This window comes from Gopherus evgoodei, chromosome 8 (genome assembly GCF_007399415.2).
Source record: "Gopherus evgoodei ecotype Sinaloan lineage chromosome 8, rGopEvg1_v1.p, whole genome shotgun sequence".
Lineage (NCBI taxonomy): Eukaryota > Metazoa > Chordata > Testudines > Testudinidae > Gopherus > Gopherus evgoodei.
In genome coordinates, this window is record NC_044329.1 from 36,172,503 (window position 1) to 36,187,450 (window position 14,948).

A 14,948-nucleotide genomic window follows, 5' to 3' on the forward strand; every position below is an offset into this window, starting at 1 on the left:
AGCTAGCAGAAGCTATATAGGCATTTATGTATAGGTGGCATGTATATATATGTGCCCAAGGTATGTAATAAAAATACAATACATGAACACATTGCATTATACTGAGGGCCTATGTCATGTATTAATAATGTACAGAGACTAGTATGAACAATTTCTGCTCAGAATAGCTTGAAATGCCACAGAAAGCTGCGTTCTGAGTCCAAGCAATCTGAATCGATTGAGGAGAGCTAAACCATCAAGCTCCCTCTCTCACACACATCTGTATCTACATGTTATAATAATAATAATAAAAAGGATCTTCAAAGTTTAGCACGAGTACCACAAGTGGTCTGTTGAAGTATTTACACCTCTAAGGAACCACTGGGAAAACCTTTATTCATGAAAAAAAAGGCTTCACAATAAATCAGCCCACGTGCTGGAAATATTTTGTGGCGAGGAACAGGGCGCGTGTTTTCACCAGGAAGCTGCGTGAACCTCAGTATTATACCAACCCCCTCCCCCCCCCGGGGAAAATCCCGAACGGATCAGTTTAACAAAGCCCCAAATAAAAACCACATCGCCCCCGAGAAGCAAGCCCGGCTGGGCTAGCAACTCCCCAGGCCAGCTTGCTGAACGCCGGCTGGCCAAAGTTTCGCATCTCACTTTGGGGTTTGTTTTTATTTTGTTTAAAGGGGAAGGACGGTGAGAAACTAAAAGTTGCTTTCCAAGGTGGTGGTGGCGGTGGTGGTGGAACACAAGGAGAGAGCAAAAAGAGGGAGCGCAGGAGACAGCGACGGATGGCAGCGGGCTTGGGGACCGGGATGTGGCCAGTGGGAATGCAGCAGCGGCAGCCACGGTGCAAGTTAATCAGATAATAATCAAAGCGACTGCATAAAAACCTCCTTTGGAGGCGGCTCGACGCTGCCTGCTCGGCTCCAGGACTTGCCCCGGGCGGCGGCTCACTTTGGGGCTGGTTGCTGGGGAGGGCGGGGGGAGAAGCCTGCGCTCAGCATGCAAAAGAGCAGGGCCAAGGGAGCGAGGCGGAGATGGCAGAGGAGGCGGCAGTGGGCAGCCGGCGAGTCGGTCCGGTCCGGGTTTTGCCGGCAGCCCCCGGGCAGCAGCAGCAGCAGCAGCAGCAGCCCTATGCAATGTGGTTCGGCTGTCCATGTACTTCCAGAACGAGGAGGGATGTAGAGGTGGGTTTGCGGGGAAGGAGACGCTGCCTTGGAGGAGAGACCCCCCCCCAACCCCTTCACTTCTTTTTTTTTTCAATTTCCCTTTGTGAGCCCCCCCATGCACGCGACCCTTTGATCTAGGCGCTGCAGCCCCCGCCCCACTGATTTACCCCGCCGCCCCACAGGAGGGAAGGGAGACAAACACCCCTCGCCTTGTAAAGAGATAATTTTTTGGCAGGTGTTAATTTTTTTTTTTGCATGCTCTGGATTTGGCTCTTTAATCCGGCCGGCGACAGCTCGCGCGCGCACACACACACACACGCACTGCCCGGAGTGGTGGTGGCTGCAGCTCCCATCCCTCCCTTCTCCTCCTTCCTCCCCCTGCCGCTGCTGCTTCTCCTGCTCTTGCTCCGGATCGCTCTTCCTCCGGTAGGTGCATGAGAGTGAAAAGGCCTCTGTGCTCGCTAAATATGCAGATGCATTCACGGGCTGCGGAAGAGTTGGGGGAAAAGTCTCGGGAAAAAGTTTGCCCTGTAATTTCCCTTCCGTTCAGGTGCTGATCAGTGGCCCAGGGGAGAGGGGGCAGATCAAACCCTTAGCTCCCACCCACCCCCTTATCCCTAACCCTCCTCGTCCCTACCTCCGCCGGGATGGAGAAGTGCTGCAGAAGGTTGGTCTCAGATCAGTGGGTCTAGACAAAAAGAGGGGATTTTTTTGGGGGTGGGTGGGGGGGATGGTCTCCTCCATGGGAGATGACCCGTGAGTTCGCCCCAGCCCGGCTGGCACCAGGGGTCCCTGGAGCAGAGACAGAGACATCCCGGGGTAGGGGGTGTTAGGTACCCTCCCACACTTTCCTTCTAAAGTCCCCGTCAAAGGGAAAGTAATCGACTCCCCCCCGCCCGATTCTTCCAGGTTTGGGTATTTTTTGCGAGGTGAGGCAACCCCACGCACCGCGATTGGAAAGACACCGGGAAAAGTGACCAGTCGTGTGTGTGTGTGTGTGTCCTCGGAATCCTGTAAATCCCAGATCGCTGCTGCTTTATTGGGGTTGCTGCCGGGAGCACTGGGGGGGGGGGGAGGTTGTTGTGGCGGCGGCGAGGACGGGGCTTTTGCTTAATGAGCAAAGTTTTGTTTGCAATATTGAAATTGTCCTTCCTGCCTCCCTTCCCTCCCCCCCTTGAGTGAAATTATCAGGAGGGGGAAATGGGGTGGGAAATGTCAGTTTCCAACGCGGGGCGGTGGCACTGTGGCTGCAGCCAACCCCTCTATCCCAGGACGCTGCATTATTGATCAGGAGCCCAACCCCTCCTGATCTAATCACTGGTTTGTTTCCCGGGTTACAATGGTGTCTGAAAGCAGCAGGCTGGCTCTAGCTGACCCTTCTGCTTGTGTGAGCCGCGGATTAGAGCGGCGCCCGCTAGCGCCGCTGCAGCTCAGGGGCTGTCAGCAGTTCCTAGCCCTGCTTTCCAGGGGCTGGCGATTCAGCAAACAAACCCAGGCCGCCCACCCTCCCTCGCCTGCCTCCAACTTGCCATGCAGAGCCTGGCGCTGCTGGGGAGAGAGAGGGGACGGGGAGCAGCACAAGGGCTGCTGGGGGCCAGACTTTGGGTTTTCCCGGCTTTAATTTGCCTTTAAAAAAAAAATCTCTTGGAGGAAGAGGATTTGGGGCAGAACAGTGTTCCCTGGGCTGATCTCTTTTTCTTTTCTGTAGCTCAGAGGGTATTCAAAGTGTTGTTCAGAGTTTTCTACAGGTTTTTGTTTTTTTTAATATATAAGCAACAGGAGGGCTGAGTTTGTTTCATTTATTTTTAAAGCAAATTTTGCATCTACAGAGTAGCTGAAATCCGTCTATTTTGTTGTTGCCCATTTTAGTTTTGTTTCCCAAACTGCAGTCAGTGAGGGATGGCCAGCGTGCGGGATGCGTGGCTCGCTGGAACTGAGCCATGTGTGACAAGTAACTTAAGTTTTTTTTTAACCAAGTAATATTTCCCCCCCTACTTTGCCTTTGAGTCTGTAATATGCAATTCCTACTGGAGCTCCACTCCCCCTGCATTTGATGTGTGGGCACTGAACATACACTGAGAATAAAAGATTAAATGGAAGCAGACGATTGCAATGTACAATGTGTAATTTATCTAATACGCATCCACAGCGCGCGCTGCTAGCTGTAAAGCGGTAGTGTATTTTGCAAATGATTTACTGCACTGTTGATTATTATACAAAACTCGGCTCAATCTTAGCTCAACTCATTGAGGCCCAGTGTTATATCCTGCAATAACCAATGCCCTTCCCATTTCACCCAGTTGTTTGGTTTCGGTCCTTTAATTCTTTGCTCAAATGAGCGATTAAAAAGGAAGTGCTACTTATTCTGGGTCCTAAACATAAACAAAGCTGTACACACATCCAGTGATAACAGATCACATGTATGCAGAGCTCCATGTGACCCTGAGCCAGCAATCTTTGGTCTCATGAGTAGACTCCTTGGAGAGGATGAGATGACTGGTGTGATTTGAGGACTACTTGAGGGAGTAAAGGATCCATGCCCTCTTAGGTGTAGGATACCTGGGAAATACCGTGTTTTAAAAGAACAACTTAATGGTTGGGATTGCCCCATGTGTAACCCACTGAATTAGAATGTAGGGCACATTTCTTATCACCATGCAGCCTGAAAGATATATTGCATGCAAGGGGAAGGGGCTGGATCTTGCACCACTGAACTCAATGGCAGTTGTGTTTCTGATGCCTTTGGGAATAGGCCCTGACTGATATGACAATGTCAGTGGTCCTTTAATGGTTCCCCTGCCTGGCTTTTCGAGGCTCCTTGGATCCCTTATTCTGTCACAGGGACACTTCCCCACCTTCACTTGCTGTTGCACCTTTTTAAAAAAAAGTTCTTAAATTGCTGGAAGAAACACGAAAGACTAAATTTCCAGCAGCTGCTCCCGCAAAGTCACCCAGGAACTTCCATGCTTATGCATGCAGATAGGACCCTGTGACTTCAGATCAGGTAGCTGCCTATTCAGGAGGGTGGTTAGGTGTTTCTCTCCCTGATTTGCCTGTCCAAGTGTGAGATTTATTACAAATGCACCCATAGCACCCGGGAGTGAAAATTTGACCTGCAGGCTACTTCCCTACAAGCAACTGCTTTAAGTAATTGTGTGGGGTCCAGCTTAAACCCACCAAAGCCAGGAAATTCAGAGCTCAGACTGCAACTTCATTGTTAACTCCAACCCTGTTTATCCCCTCTGTGTGCTGGAGGATTCCCCAAACACTGGGTGGTCTTCTATGCTGCACCTAGGCGTAGGGAGAACTTGGGCTGACAAAGGTCCCAGCCTGAATATATTTGCTTTCACTTAGTGCTACTGTAACTGGGTTTTTTTCCTTTTGTTTATTTGTGTGAGGTTTTTAAAAATGTTCCAACAGTTAAATAGCTTTTCTTTAATGTGCGCTTTGAAAGAAGCATGAGCCATTGAAATTGAAGGCCAAATAGCAAGGATTTTGCCTTTAAGAGGTGTTGATTAATAGAAAAGCAGACCTGGGTTTTTCCTTTGGCGTGTAAAGTAGTTAGACATAGAAAACAGAGTGCTCCTTTCCAAAAAATTCCTTTCCTAAAAGATTGTGCATGGTGTTGCCTTTTGAAAAAAATGACAACAACAAACAGTCTGGGCATTTAGACCTTGATGAGAACTCTCAGTGCAATGTCAAAAACAATCGGCTTCTTTAGTGCCTTATTGAGCACAAAACCCGTAAGTGTCATTCTCCAAAGCTTCTGCCCACATTGGCGAGGCAGAGAGAGGCGGGTTAGCTCCCTTTGCTGCCAAGTGTAAATTTATTGCCTGATTTTAGTAGTGTTCCCCTATGGAATTGGAAGCTGTTGGTAACATTTACTGTGTTCCCCTGCCATGGGAATGTCACTTAAATCCAAGTAGGTGCCATTGTTTGCGTGTATGCATAGATAGCCTTATAGACTCAGTGATCTGACCTCCAGAGGTTTTTGGGGGTTAACCCATCAGAGCGTGGTAATAAAAATAAACTAACAAAAGAGCGCCTATAGCTTTCTGCTGGTGAGGGTTGACTTGGCTCTGTGTGTTTGAAGTTCTAGTCGATGTACTTCCTCTGCACATTAAAGCTGGCAAAGTGGCTTATGAGGAAATGACAGTTTAAAGCGCCGGACAAATGAAATTGACATAGTAAATGTTCGGAATCATTTGAAAGTTCGGCTGATTCCATGAATGAAACTCGCTGAATGAACTTGCGTGGGAGTTTTGTTTACTGGTGGCAAATGCAAAGTGCACATTGCAAAGCGTGATTGCATACCCTGGATTAGAGAGATAATAAAAGGAGATATTGGATGTGTTTGCATTGGGCTAAACAAGGGCATTTGAAGCATGCAGTGGTTATCGAATGGGAGGTGGGAAGGGGAGAAGGCGTTGGTGGTACAGGCAGTGTGTGTGTGTGTGTGTATTGTGTGTGCAAGGGCTTTGTACAATGTAAAACTTTTTGAGTGGATGCATGCATATATCATTCACAGGTTATCACCACTTTGGTGGGGAAACAGATAATTGCTTGAGGCTTTGAGCCAAGTTGTTACTGACATGGACTTAAGGGCATAGATCTGAGGAGCAAAGGGACCCAGCTTTGTCTCTGGCAGATGCCACAAGGTTGACTTTGGTGCAATCGTGCCGGCTTATGCTAGCACGGAGGTTGGCCCATGGTGCCTGTGAAATACCATTGAGCCGTGTTACACTCCAGCAGCGTGGGATGCACTGAAGGCTTAGGACTGATACGGCCAAAAGTGCATGTGTGACATTAACTGCTGAGGATGTATTTGCAAGTGCCTCTTTCCAAAAACCTGCTTGTTCCTCCTTGATAAAGGATGCAGTTGACATGAGTCGTGCTCGAGGGGATGCTGAAATGGGGTTTACTGTGATAGGGACTTGTCCAGTGCATTTCACTAGCGTCTTCTATCACAGAGGGGCCAAATTGTCCTCTCCTAAGCAGGGGAAATGTCCCCTTTGGTTAAGTGTGTCCCGTCCCCGCAGACCTGGTGGCATCTCCTCCATTGGTTTTGGGGAATCAACCCCCCTGCCCACCCCATAGGTTGGGGGATAAAACTCTTCTCCTAAGCAATGATCCAGAGAGAAGGCAGAGGGGAGCTCAGGGCATTCCTGACTTGTTCTCACCAGGGCACTCTCGGGCCATGCGTTTGGAGCACGTGGGACACGCGGCTGTATGGTGACCAACAGCAAGTGTGAAAAATCAGGACCAGGGATGGGGGGTAATAGGAGCCTATATAGAAAAAGACCCAAAAATCAGGACTGTCCCTATAAAATTGGGACTCTGGTCACCCTACACGGCTGGCCTGTTGGTACCATCGTTTGTTCCTAAGCACAATGTGGTTTTCCTGGTGGTTTCACGTCTGAGCTCCTCCAGTACACTTAGGCCAGACCCCCAGCTGGTGTAAATCGGAATAGCCCCCACCGATGTCAGTGGAGATGATCTACAACCCACAGAGGATCTGGCCCTTTGGCTCATTCGGATTTAAAAGCTTGGTAACACAGGAGAAAGGCGAATTACAAATGAGAGGGCTGTGAGGTTTTTTTGGGGCGGGGGGGACTGATTGGCTCCAGGTGGAGGGGCAGGGTCATATGGGGCTCTTCACCTCTAGGATGCTGGTTCCAATCTGGCTCCAGTGCAGCAGTGACTGGGAGCCATTTGGTGACCTGAGCTGACCATGTTCTCAGCTGAATCCTAGCAAAGGCAGGAGGCCTGCCCCACAGAGAGACACTACTGCCAGGGGGGCTTGTCATTTTATTGCAGAATACCAACAGATCACTGGCCTGATCATCTTCTCGTTTACACCAGTGTCACGCCGTTGCCTGTAGCAGCGTGGGTCACAACCAGATTTACACCACAGTGGGGCAGGTTCTGCTGATATTTGCTTCTTCCCATGTGGCTTTCTCCAAGGACAGAGCTCCAGAGGAGGCTGAGTTTGGCAAAGGAGCAATGGAGGAATTGGGGGGTTTACTGTGTGACATTAAAGCTCTGAGCCAGACTCACTGCTGGTGTAAACCGGCGGAGTTCTGTGATGTTACGGAGTGTGCCAATTTACACAAGCAGAGGATTTGGTCCCCAGCACCTTAGGTGCCATGGAAGACCGTAACCAGGGAGTGGATGAATTTGCTGCAGTGCTCACCCTATGACTAAGCCAGACTCAGGGTCTGCAGAAAGTGTAAGTGTGGGGCGGAGGAGAAGGAGAGAAGGAGAAGGCCTGACTTCTGCTACCCTTACCTGAGTTTCCGTTTACTACTACTCTGACTCCACTATCTCAGGGCAGTTCCTCTTGATTGACGCTGGTGTGGCAGGAGAGGCAGAATTGGGCCTATTGTGCCTGGAAGGGCCAGTCTGGAGCTTGAAAGCCAGTGTGAGCCAAGCCCCTGTGAGCAGTGTGTCGGTTACTCTCCCTGGGCCTGCTTCTGCTCTCAACGCCACTGGATCCAGGCTCAGGCCCTACATCTACCTTGGCCGGCGGCATCTGTGGGGCAGCACAGGCACATAGCTCGTGCAGAACGAGGCGTTTGACAGGTGTGTACACCGCCCCCATTCTGGGGCAGTGGTCTGGCTGCTTGAATCTGTTTGGGGAGTGTAAAAAGGGCTGGAGACCAGGCTTCACATGGGCTTGGGCTGAGGGGTAGCAGATGGTACAGGTGTGAGTGAAAACCTGGAGGGAATGGTGCTGCGTTACTGTATCTCTGCTGCTACCAGCCCCTGGTCCTTCCATTCCCATCCCCTGGGTTTGCAGACCCGCTGGATCTTGTGAGTGCCATTGCTTCACCATTTACACCAAACCTGGATTTGGCCCCAAGGCTTTCCAGGGGCTGCCCACTCCTTGGCTTTGGGGGCAGATCCTCCAGGGACCTGTAAGTCAGGGAGTCCATAGCACTACACCACTCACAACCCAATGAGGAACTGGCCTGGCCCCCTTGGTGGGAAGTTTCCCTCCTGATGCAGGGCAGGTTCTGGTGCTGGGATCCTTAGGATGGGCTGGGGGGAACCTTTGGGAGTGAATGCCACTTTCAGGGTGAGGAGTCTTGAAACAAATCAGCCAAGCCGCCAAGATGGCTCTCTTGAGGCCAGCTCCCTGCTCACACCCAGATCCCGCCTCGTCTGGGACCTAGCAGCAGCATCTCCTCTGGCGCTCTTCTACCTTTGCTATTCAAATGCCTTCCCTGCTTGGAGACTCTGGATTTCCTGCCGGGCTGTGGTGTGGCTTTCCACACTGTCTGGCTGCCACTCCATCATGCGCTTTGATGGCCACATTCAGGCTCACAATGAGGAGGCCGGAGCCAGCCCCCTTCAGTCTTGTTCCCCCCTCCCGCCTTTCCTCCACCCTCCCACCAGATCCACACACCTCCCCTCCTCAGGAGGCTGTTTCCGCTGGGGCGGTGCTGACCTGCTCTGGTCTCTCCCCCACTCTCTTCAGTGGTGGCAAATTTGTTTTCCCAAACCTGGGTACAGGAAGGACCCCTTGATTAAGTGTATTAATAGTTAAACTTTCAGCTCATAGCTTAAACTCACCAGACCACGAAAAGCCTCCATCGTGTTTACTCATGCTCTGGTGCTCAACAAGAATATAGTGCTGAAGCTGTGCTCTACACGCCCCCCCTCCCCCGCTTCAACTTCCAGGAGAGAGGGGGCCTTTCTGGCGCTTTTGTCCCCCAGAGGACCCTGGATCTGGGGACAATCCCAGCTTCTCCTGTTGGGTCCCTCTCCAGCTCTGTGAGCCTTGGTGACAGAGGTGGAGACTGAATTCCTCCCTTGGCCCAAGGAGCAGTTAACATTTCCCCCTCTCGCTAGTGCTGTGAATCCTTTTTTCCCTTAATGGAAACCCAAATTGTCTCCTGTTGGAGCTGGGCAGGTCCGATGGGACTGATCTTTACCCCTCTTTGATGAGCCTTTTGCCTAGTGACCACCCAGCTCCATTGAATTTACCTCCTGTGGAGTGGAGGAGGAGGATTGATTGTTAAGCCACGGGATGCCCCAGGATCAGGACCCCATTGTGCTCCATGCTGCACAGAGTAAGAGACAGTCCCTGCCGTGATTTGCTTACTGTCTGCATAGACCAGACAGACAAAGGGGGAGGGAGGACGGGCAAGGTGTAATATACAGGAAGGGAGGCAAATGGCCTCTTAGATCAGCTTTAAGTCTGGTGGGAGATGGAGGGAGTGGAGAGGTTGGAGGGGCTGAGTTAACAGGCCTGGGGGAGGTGGGGAGGACTGGCAATGTTGATGGGGGTAGGGGAGCTGGGAATGAGGCTGCAGCGTAGGGGCTGGGAGGGCAGAAGATAAGAGGTGGTTGGAGTAGACAACCAATCAGCAAATAGTGGAGGGAAAAAGCAGCCCCTTTCCCTAACCAGCAAAGCCCTTATGCCTCCAGAGAGGGAGGAAACAATGGAATCTGCTCAGAGCTTTGGGGTCCGACTCCAAGGTGACGTGGACAAGGAGCAGGTCCCAGGACAGCCAGTGAGTGTTAGGGGGTCAGCAGGGCCTGTGGCAGATCTCACTCCCCGTGGCAGCAATCGGCAGCAACTGCGCTGACGCCAGGCCAGGTGGCAGCAGCATAACAATGGCGTACGTGAAGCGAGTACGGCCCAAAGGGGCTGTGAGCTGGTATGGCTTGCGCCCCATTTGGAGCTGCAGTTAAAGGAGGGGAAAATTCTTTGCAATTCTTGTGCATGTTGCTTCTCTGCCCATGCTCTGGCATGTTGGGGCAGGGCCCACTTCCCCTCCTGCCCACCCGTGCTGGGAGTTGCCTGGGTGAGCTGGCTGGGCAGGGCCTGGGGAGCCAGTGGTAGCTTCTCTGCAGGAACAGAGTGGCCCGTGTGGGGGAGAGCTGCTCTTGCTCGACTGGAAGGGATGGGCTTGATGCAGAAGGTCACATGGGATGATCATTATGGTCCCTTGTGGCCTTTCATCTATGATTCTCAGAAAGAGTTTCTCATAGGCCCAGGGTTTCCTGTGTGCCCCGGCGCTCTGCAGCCCCAGAGCAGCATTGTTATGTGATGGGGAAGCCTAGCAGTCTTGGATTGGGGGACAGATTTCATTTATTGGGGGCAGCGGTTTGCAGAGGGTGAGCCCAGAATTCATTCATAGGGGTGTGGAGCAAAGTGGTGGGTTCAGTTATTAGGGGGTGAGAGGAGAGCCCAGAATGTATTTACTCTGTGTCTGTATTGGGAGGTGTCAGGATTGATCTGTTGGTGGGAGAGAGGAGATGTGATCCTGTAAATCAAACAGGTGTGCGGTTGGGTTTTGTGTCAGCACGTTTTTCTCAGCCAGGCTATTAGGTTTAATCTTCAGACACGTATGTGTTACAGAACCTTTTGAGCCCATTTACCTGCTGTGATTTACACATCACCTCTCAGTTAACCCTGCTCTGAGCTCCATGCACATCTCAGTCAGTGCAGTGCAGGGGACAGGGGGTGCTGCATGGTGTATCAGGCACATCCTTAAAAGCCCTCTCTTCTCGGGGTGCCTCTGGTCTTTGGGGGCAGTGGGTATTGGCCTTGAGAGCACTGTCAGTTGTCACACACCAAGCATTCTTTTCCCACACTGCCCTCCCCTACGTTGGGGAAGCAGGCAGATGACATTGCAGGGTCTTCTGTGACAATCCATATCAATGCACTGGGCAGCCTGTTATTAGAAGCAGAAAAGGATTTTAAAGTCACAACTTTTTAAAGGAGCAAAATGAAGCAAAGGGGAACCCATGTATTCTATGGAAGTGGTTGGATCAGCCTACATACCACACTGGGCATTACTGAGGTTTGGAACACTCCAAAATTAGTTTTCAGAGATAAACAGAGGGCTTGATTCTGAGACACATACATCAGGTTTACCCCATTGCCTTAATTAGGGTTACTCCTGATCTATACTGGAGCAAATAAGATCAGAATGAGGCTTGGTATGTGAAAAAGTGATTCCCCTAGCAAACATGTGCTGCAGAATTGCTTTAATCTATTTTCTTCTGGGTCTCGTGGCTTGTAATCTCTCCTCTCATTCCATATTTTTTCTTTTCTTTTTGTCTGTCACATAGTGATCTTTCTCACCCAGCTCCCTGGACCCATCTCTGTCTCATCAAAGGGCGCTCCTTTTGTGCTTTGCCTTGATTGGAAAGTGTAATCCTTTCTGGATAATTAACACGAAGGCTTTCAAATGTTTGAAAAGTGACACTGAAAGAGGCTCCTGCATCTGTCCCATTGATTCTATCTTAGATGTACCCATTTTACAAATAATATTTTTTTCCTAGTCTCCAGCCCTGCAACTTCCCCTGGGATCTGAGAGTCAAGCTGGGTTCTCCCCTTCCTGTGTATCATCACTCGGAATCATAAACTTCTTCTTTAACAGGCCACATTCTGGATTCCTTCACGCTTATGCAGTGCTACTAAAGGCAGAGCTGCCAATCAGGATATAATTTGGCCAGAAAAATCATTGTTACTGGGGATGGTGCATCAGAAGGGAAATGCCACTTTTTTATGTGTCTGGTGAGAAGATTTCATATGGGATCTATGAGCCAACAAACATGGCTACCCCGATGCCATTTTTACAGTCACCTATCAGAGAGAGCCCCACTTTATAGCAAATACCATCACTGCATTGCAGACAGTTGGAACTTCGGGTTACTACTGATGTAGCTAGATTGTGAGCACAGGACTCTGGGAGTTTATAATGTCCTCCTTTCCTCCTCTTCCTCTCTGGATGATACTTCTGCTGCAATGTTGCATCTTCCCATTTAAGTTCTTAGAAGTCATAAAAGTTAGAGATGGAAAAGAACCTAGACCACTGAATCTGTCTCTTGTCAAGATCAAGCACTGGTTCTCCAGCTGGAGAATGTAGTGGGTAATACGTGTCCCCGGCACGTCATTGTGAGACATGGAGCCTTCCATTTCTATGTCACGGGTCAGAGCCATCCGAGGGGCTTGATTCTGCTCTCACCTATGCCAATTTTCCAGTGGTATAACTCCACTGACGCCATTGGAGTGATTCCTGATTTATTAAGCTGTGGGAACAGAATCCGCACCTGAAAATCATTTCTGGGCCCCACTGGTTGGTGGTTGAGGTTACAACTGGCAAACTAGATTTGAATTGCCAAGATATTTCTACAGGGGCGCTAGAGATGCATGTGATCTTATCCCGCCAGCCATGGATCCAGTTCTGCTCACAGGTGTAAATCCAGAGTAACTCCACTGAGCGCTATGGATTTGCTTCAGATTTATGCCAGCGTAACTGAGAGCAGAATTAGGCCCAGTAATTTTTAGACCCATTTGGCCTGGTATAAGCCTGCACAATGTCATTGCAACGAATAGGAATTGCATCCACATGCCCCAGGACTGATTTTGCCCCAGTGCGCTGAGGTCTTGATGCACTCCCATCCTGGCCTCTGGCCTCCCTTGACTTTCTTTGAGTTTCCTTAAGCGCAGCTTTGAAAGTCCTTGATTAGCATGATGTCAGATGGCCATCTAGCAATCCAAGCAAGTGATTCCCTCAGCACTTAGGTAGTAGCTGTATGGTGTTTGAATTTGAGCCTTTAAATCTTGTCTGGCCTCAGCAGTTCCCATTCCAGTTCATCATGATTTTCAGTTACTTTTCAGGCTTCTTTTTCTTTAATTTTGTGTTCTCATTCCCAGACCTTTCCCCCAGTTCTCAGTCATTCTCCACCTCACCCTCCCATGTGATGGATGTTGCTTTGCTTTTGCACATACCTGGCTTTCAGATGTCTCCTTCAACCCTAATCACCCACCTCTTGTCTCCACTCCAGCTGCTGATGTTCTCCACTGGGAGTTTCTCTTTTGAACTCGTTCCTCCATTCTTTTCCATTCCTCTGTTATTTAACCTGTCATTCACCTCTGTCACGTATGCAGTAGATGCCTCTATCCTTCACCCTGATCATTCTTTTGTCTTTTCTGTGAGACTGTGCATCTCTCATGCTCCTTCACTACGGACTTTCTGAGCTTTTTCCTGAATGCTGCTGGTTCTGCTGCTCTCAGGACGTTCCCGGTGCTGACTTCCCAGCCCTACCGTTAGGTGTGGGTGTGAGCTGAAATGCTTCCGTTAGGGTCTTCTCTTGACTCTTTCTGTATGGGCTTTTTTAATTTGTTAGTTGCAGTCTTGCATCGGTAATTGCACTGAGCAGACACGTGGGTGCCTGATTCTTGCTGCTCAATGGTTCTGATTTTAGAATATGGTTTACATGGAGACTAGAACTCTCAGGGTGCATTAGTTTTTCAAGGACTTCTGAGTTGTAAGTGAGAGTTTGGTATTGTCAGTCACCGGTGCACATAAAGGATCATATTTACTGGTGTAAATCAGTGCAGCTCCTTTAGCTTCAGTGGTGTGCTGCTGATTTACATCAGCTGTGGCTCTGGCCCTGTGTATTCAAAGTTAGGCCTGTATTTGACTTTTCAGTGCCCTAGAATGTCACCCAACTACTGCATTTCTGCCCCCTTGGTTCATGTGCAGCTGCTGTACCCTGTGGGCCCTGCTCATCTCACTAGCTAAGCAGGATCAGGCTAGGTCAGCTCATGGAGGAGAGATCTCCAAGGAAAGCCCATGCTGCTGCCGCTGGAAGTGGTGTTTTTGGTTCAGTACATGGGGTGATCCCCCTTGGGGTCACTAGGGAAGAATGAACGTCCAAGGTGCTGTCTCCTGGATGAAATGGAAACCTGAGGATCTGATTCCTGGAGTCATTGAAGGGTTGGTGTTGCTTCTAGATTCACAGAAGGGACCATTAGATCATCTCGTCTGACCTCCTGTATATCACCGTCCATCCCATTTCACCCAGTTACCCCTTTATTGAGCCATGTAACTTGTGTTTGTCTGAAGGATCTTCCAAACAGACAGCCAGTCTGGAGCTGAAGAGATGGAGAATCCACCACTTGCCTTGATAGTTTGTTCCAGCAGTTTGAGTAAGGGCTTGTCTACACTACAAAGGCTTTGCTGGCACAGCCGTACCAGTGTAGCAATGCCAGAAGAGCCCTCTAGTGAAGACACCGGTTATACCGATGAAAGGAATTGGCTTAATTAAACCACCTCTCCTGCTGACATCAGCTGTTTCCGGCTAAGTTTAAGGATTTTTTGTGCTGGTATAACTGTGTCTACACTAGGGCTTTTGCCATGTAGCTATGTCAGGCTGGGGGTGATTTTTTCACATGCCTAGCTGACATAGCTATGCCAGCTAACTTTGTAATGTAGACCTGTGCAAACCTCTCAAAGCCCTTAGAGAATGTCCTTGATCCTCAAAATAACAAACACATCTTCGTGGCTTGAGTGAAAGCCTGCAGGAGCTAAGTATGAAAGGGTCAAAGCAGGGGAGATTGGAGGCGGGTGCCACTAATGGGGCACAGTTAAGGCAGTTTGAGTATCTTAACTGGATTTTCATTCTTTCCCATGTTTGGGAATGTGCTGGGTTTCTAGGGATTTTTTGTTTTGAGAATGACAGTCTTCCTATAAATTACAGGATCTGTGCGCTCCAACTCACCAGAATTGTATTAGGATTTGATGGACGGCATGGTAGCCTGCTCGGCTGTTGGCAGAGCCAGCCTAGAAACAGAATGGGAAAATGTGCTTTTAAAAAGTTTATATGTATATAAAAATGATATTTGGGAGTGGGGGAATGACTGCTACTTGGAAGTTCGGCATCTGTTGCCACTCATCAGCATCCCAGCTGTGGGAGCCCTGGAGAGCTTTGAATAGAACATAGAAACCCCTCTGAGTCCTTAGTTGGACCCTAGATCTCAAAGCT

The 14,948-nt window shown here is 49.7% G+C and overlaps 1 protein-coding gene across 3 annotated transcripts in view; it reads left to right on the top strand.

Annotated features, from left to right (window-relative positions):
* The first annotated feature begins 992 nt into the window (after window positions 1-992).
* CXXC5 (CXXC finger protein 5) overlaps window positions 993-14,948 on the top strand; it is a 109,536-nt gene continuing 95,580 nt past the window's right edge. For 2 of the 3 annotated variants that reach the window (XM_030573465.1, XM_030573468.1), the window contains exon 1: window positions 1,182-1,583. The gene's annotated coding sequence lies outside the window, so the exon portion shown is untranslated. The other variant, XM_030573466.1, reaches the window with a different exon arrangement.